Consider the following 6,123-nt stretch of genomic DNA (forward strand, 5'->3'; position numbering starts at 1 on the left):
TTTGTTGAAATATGTATACTTAAAGGAATAGTCCAGTCAAAATGAAACTTTCATGATTAAGATAGAGCATGCAATTTTTTTAAATCACAGAAAAAAGAAAAAATAATTATGAGAATTAGAACAGATCAATGCCATTTTACAATTGAATCAAGCAGTAAAACATTATTCTCTTTCATCATTCTGCTGAAATTTTATCTTTACATAGACAACCCAACCCAACCCAACAAAATAACAAAACAAAAAAAAGAGGAGAAAAAAGGGGGGGGGGGGGGAGGAACCTCCCTCCCGTTCACCCCCCCCCCCCCACTTATAAGACTATAAGTTCCAGGACAAAAAAAAAAGGAAAAGAAGGAGGAGAGAGGGGACCAAATGAAACTAGAATGACATCTTGGCTCATATCTCTCTTACTTGGTTATTACCAAGCGCCTAAAAGTACTAATTCAGAGTTTCTAAATGTAAATATCAGATCGTTTATCTCCGTATCAGGTAATGACTTAATGAATAATGACCATTTGCCGAAAAATTGTCTGATATCTGAGTCGTTATCTAAATTGGTATCTCTTTGTTCTAATAGACATTGTTTTTTCAAACAATTCTTAATCTCTGGGATAGATGGAGTTGCTCTCAATTTCCATTTTTTGAAAATAAGATATCTGGTTGCCAATATGGATAGAAATATCACTTTATCATTTGATTATTGTGGATTGTGGTTCCTTAGACCAAATAGGATCTGTAGCTGTGTTAGGCCCGGAAGAGAGATTTTAAGAGTTTTAGTAAGCCAGAACTCTAGCTTCCACCAGAGATATCTTATTTTAGGACAGTCCCAGATCATGTGCATTAAGTCAGCTGCAGGGAGTAAATATTTTGGACATTTATTAAAGCTAAGATTACGAATTTTGTAACCCTTTTCGGGAGTGAAGTATGAGTTATGTATAAGTTTGACATGCATCTTCCGCCAGGTAGCTGATAAGGTGGCCTGAGCAACTTTCTGAATTGAGGATTGGACACATTTAATATCAATATTGGACTGAAGTATCATCCGATTCCACAGTGAAATAATTTTCTCTAGCTCCGGTTCGCCTTTACTAAGTTTAATCAGCTGATAACACAAATAGATAGACCTGTGTCCATTTTTAAACAATTTAAGCCAGCTTTCCAGTTTACCCAGGGTCCAACTCCAGTCTGCCTCTTTCATTAGCTCTAGGGAGAAGTGCCTGCTTTGCAGGTATGCATAGAATTCCTTATTGTTAATTTTAAACTCTTTTTTTAATTCCTCAAAGGTTTTGACACATTTTCTCTCTAAGTCGATAAGATGTGCCACCCTATTCAGTCCTAGATTATGCCATATCTTGAATATTGCGGAGCTTAGACCTGAGGGAAATTTCGGATTGCCCAATAGTGGGAGATGCTGAGAGACTTTACAGTTTAAGGACAAGAGATTACCCACTTTCCACCAGGCCTTCAGCGGATTAGAGAAGGTTTTGAGTTTTCTTAATTTCTCCTGGTAGCTCTTTAGGTGGGCAGTGAATTAATGCTAGTGGGAGATAGGGATTACAGATATTTTCCTCTAATTAATTATTTGCGACATAATCACTATGAAGAATCCATTCTGCCACCACTCGAACAAGAAAAGCATAGTTGTATAAGCGGATATCTGGCAGTGCAAGACCACCATTCTCTTTTGGAAGAGAAAGTTTATTTAGAGATATCCTGGGTCTTTTCTCCTGCCATAGGAATTTTCTAAGTGCACTGTTAAGAAACCGGACATCCCTCTCTAAAATGATTAATGGGGTGTTCTGTAGTACATATAGAAGCTTTGGGAGCAAAACCATTTTGAATAAAGCTATCCGACCGGAGATGGATAATGGCAGGGACTGCCAACTTTTAAGTTTCTCCCTAATACTTGCTAGAATTGGAAGAATGTTAAGGTCGTACATATCCCCTGGTGTGGAGGGAATCAGGATTCCAAAATATTTAAGAGAATCTTTAGCCAAGCTGAAGGGGATATTAAGGGGAGATTTATTGTTTTGTCTAAGCCATAGTAGTTCTGATTTTGCTTTGTTAATCTTATAGCCCGAAAAGGACCCGAATCGAGCAGCAATATCCAAAAGTTTGGGTATGCTAGTTTGGGTATCTGATAGATATAACAGTAAATCATCCGCATAGAGAGCGATTTTTATTACCTGGTTGCCCAATTTGGTTCCCCTCCCAAGTGTTATCTGTTCTTTGTACAGATTGGTGATAAAATTAAGAAACTCACCCCTGAAGCCAAAATTGGCCAGTGAAGTAAAAAGATGATCGAAATGGATTGAGTCAAATGCTTTCTCTGCATCAATTGAAACAATAGCTAAGTCAGGGGCACCCTCGTCCCCCCGGCTCCCCGACGCCTCCAAAGTCCTAAAGTATTCAACTAAGGCTTCTCTAATTTTTGCTGAAGAGTTTTGTTTGTATAGAAACCCAGCCTGGTCTGAATGGATGATGTTAACAAGTGATAACTGAAGCCGCTTAGCAATGATAGAACAGAGAATTTTGTAATCTTCATTTAGAAGGGCTATAGGTCTATATGATTCCTTAAAGGGACACTAAACCCAATTTTTTTCTTTCATGATTCAGATAGAGCATGTAATTGTAAGCAACTTTCTAATTTACTTCTATTATCAATTTTTCTTCATTCTCTTGCAATCTTTATTTGAAAAGAAGGCATCTCAGCTAAGGAGCCAGCAAATTGTGGGTTCAGAACCATGGACAGCACTTGTTTAAAGGTGCTGTCCAATCAGCAAGGACAACCCAGGTTGTTCACCTAAAATGGGCCGACATCTAAACTTACATTCTTGCTTTTCAAATAAACATACCAAGAAAATGAAGACAATTTGATAATAGGAGTAAATTAGAAAGTTGCTTAAAATTGCATATTCTATCTGAATCACAAAATAATTTTTTTGGCTACAGTGTCCCTTTAAGGGAGGGATCTTTCCCGCCCTTCACAATTAAAATAGTATTAGAGGCAGAAAAAGGGGTGGCTACTGGGTCTCCCTTAACATACATACTGTTATATAAATTATTGAGATAAGGAACAATTTCAGTATTCATGATTAGTGATGTCGCGAATAGTTCGCCGGCGAATAGTTCCCAGCGAACATAGCATGTTCGCCTCGGCGGGCGAACATATGCGATGTTCGATCCGCCCCCTATTCGTCATCATTGAGTAAACTTTGAACCTGTACCTCACAGTCAGAATACACATTACAGCCAATCAGCAGCAGACCCTCCCTCCCAGACCCTCCCACCTCCTGGACAGCATCCATTTTAGATTCATTTGGAAGCTGCATTTTTAGTGAGAGGAGGGACAGTGTAGCTGCTGCTGATTTAATAGGGAAATCGATAGCTAGGCTAGTGTATTCAGTGCCCACTACAGTCCTGAAGGACTCATCTGATCTCTGCTGTAAGGACAGCACCCCAAAAAGCCCTTTTTAGGGCTAGAACATCAGTCTGCTTTCTTTTTTTTTTTTTCCTGTGTAATCTAATTGCAGTTGCCTGCCTGCCAGTGTGTGTGTCAGGCTAACAGCGTATACTGTGCCCACTTGCCCAGTGCCACCACTCATATCTGGTGTAACAGTAGTGTACATTTAAAAAAAAAACAACACTTTTTTGACTGTGAAATAATAGCAGACAGCTGCCAGTACCCAAGATGGCCGCCAATAAGGCAGATGGGGAGGGTTAGAGAGCTGTTTTGGGGGGGATCAGGGAGGTTGGAGGCTAAGGGGGGATGCTACACCACAGCATATGTAAATATGCTTAAAACATTTTTTACAAAAAATTAAAAACCTTTTATTTTAGTACTGGCAGACTTTCTGCCAGTACTTAAGATGGCGGGGACAATTGTGGGGTGGGGGAGGGAAGGGAGCTGTTTGGGAGGGATCAGGGGGTCTGATGTGTCAGGTGGGAGGCTGATCTCTACACTAAAGCTAAAATTAACCCTGCAAGCTCCCTACAAACTGCCTAATTAACCCCTTCACTGCTAGCCATAATACACGTGTGATGCGCAGCAGCATTTAGCGGCCTTCTAATTACCAGAAAGCAACGCCAAAGTCATATATGTCTGCTATTTCTGAACAAAGGGGATCCCAGAGAAGCATTTACAACCATTTGTGCCATAATTGCACAAGCTGTTTGTAAATAATTTCAGTGAGAAACCTAAAATTGCGGAAAAAAATATATTTTTTTTAAATTTTATCGCATTTGGCGGTGAAATGGTGGCATTAAATATACCAAAATGGGCCTAGATCAATACTTTGGGTTGTCTACTACACTACACTTAAGCTAAAATTAACTCTACAAGCTGCCTACATGCTCCCTAATTAACCCCTTCACTGCTGGGCATAAAACACTTGTGGTGCGCAGTGTCATTTAGCAGCCTTCTAATTACCAAAAACCAACGCCAAAGCCATATAAGTCTGCTATTTCTGAACAAAGGGGATCCCAGAGAAGCATTTACAACCATTTATGCCATAATTGCATAAGTTGTTTGTAAATAATTTCTGTGAGAAACCTGAAGTTTGTGAAAAAGTGAACAATTGTTTTTTATTTAATCGCATTTGGCGGTTAAATGGTGGCATGAAATATACCAAAATAGGCCTAGATCAATACTTTGGGTTGTCTACTACACTACACTTAAGCTAAAATTAACTCTACAAGCTCCCTAGATGCTCAATAATTAACCCCTTCACTGCTGGGCATGACACGTGTGGTGCGCAGTGGCATTTAGCAGCCTTCTAATTACTAAAAAGCAACGCCAAAGCCATATAAGTCTGCTATAATGGCATGTCTGGCACACAGTGTTGGGGCAAGGGTCCATCTGACCACTGATACCTGGTCTGCAAAGCATGGTCAGGGCAGGTATATCACCAACACTGTGCACTGTGAAGCGGGCGTAACCCTTACAGTACCTGATTGATACAACATCATACCTTATGTTTTAAAGCACGTTATTCCAAACAATTTAGGAATGTTAGGTGATTTATGCCCTTTATGGATTAAAACCAGACTCTGCATCAACTATGTAATTTTCCATGGGAGTTTTGCCATGGATCCCCCTCTGGCATGCCACAGTCCAGGTGTTAGTGCCCTTGAAACAACTTTTCCATCACTATTGTGGCCAGAAAGAGTCCCTGTGGGTTTTAAAATTCGCCTGCCTATTGAAGTCTATGGCGGTTCGCCCGTTCGCAAACTTTTGTGGAAGTTCGTGTTCGCCGTTCGCGAACCCAATTTTTTAGGTTCGCGACATCACTATTCATGATTTTGTAGAACTCGTTCGGCAGGCCATCTGGTCCTGGTGCTTTGTTCGGGGCAAGATCTGCAAGGGCCTTTACAATTTCTGAATCCGAAATTAGGGCGTTAAGAGTGTCAGCCATATCAGCTGAGATGGATGACCTCTAAATTGATTCGTTTTCCTATCAGGATGGCCATCCCTCTCCTCCTTCCAATACCCGGAGAGAAGAAAATTTCTTTCACCCAAGTAGACCTGAGTTTCAGGGACTCTTCCGGGGTCAGATGTGTTTCTAGTAAAAATGCTATGTTGGTCCCCAGCTTCCTCAGGTGTGTGAGAATAGATTTCCTTTTAATGGAGGTGGAAATCCCCCCCACATTCCAGGAAATTACTTTAAAGTTTGCCATCTAGGATTAAACCTGATATCCGGATTTGAATAGTGGGGGAGGAAAGGAGAAAGGGAGGGGGGAAGAAAAAAAAAAGGGGGGGGAACACCCAGCCAGAACCTCCTGAACCAGCATAATCCATGCTCACAAAAATTAAGAAAACAAAGAAAAAAGTAAAGTATTAATGGCCTATTTTCGGCCTAGCAATTGTGTACCTAAGATATTTGAATCTTTCAAGAATTGTTCTACCTCATGAATAGTGTTAAAAATACGAACATTTTCACCATCTATGATTTTCAATTTTGCGGGATAAATGATAGTAGCTTGATTACCCTGTTGGTTTAGTTTGGTACATATTGGAGCTAACGCCCTCCTCTTGGATGTTGTCTCAGCTGAAAAATCCTGGAAAAGGAGGGTTTTAGATTCCCCTAGTGTAATGGGCTGGTTCTTTCGAAAAAATTTCATCAATGT

This window comes from Bombina bombina, chromosome 1, assembly GCF_027579735.1.
Source record: "Bombina bombina isolate aBomBom1 chromosome 1, aBomBom1.pri, whole genome shotgun sequence".
Classification (NCBI taxonomy): domain Eukaryota; kingdom Metazoa; phylum Chordata; class Amphibia; order Anura; family Bombinatoridae; genus Bombina; species Bombina bombina.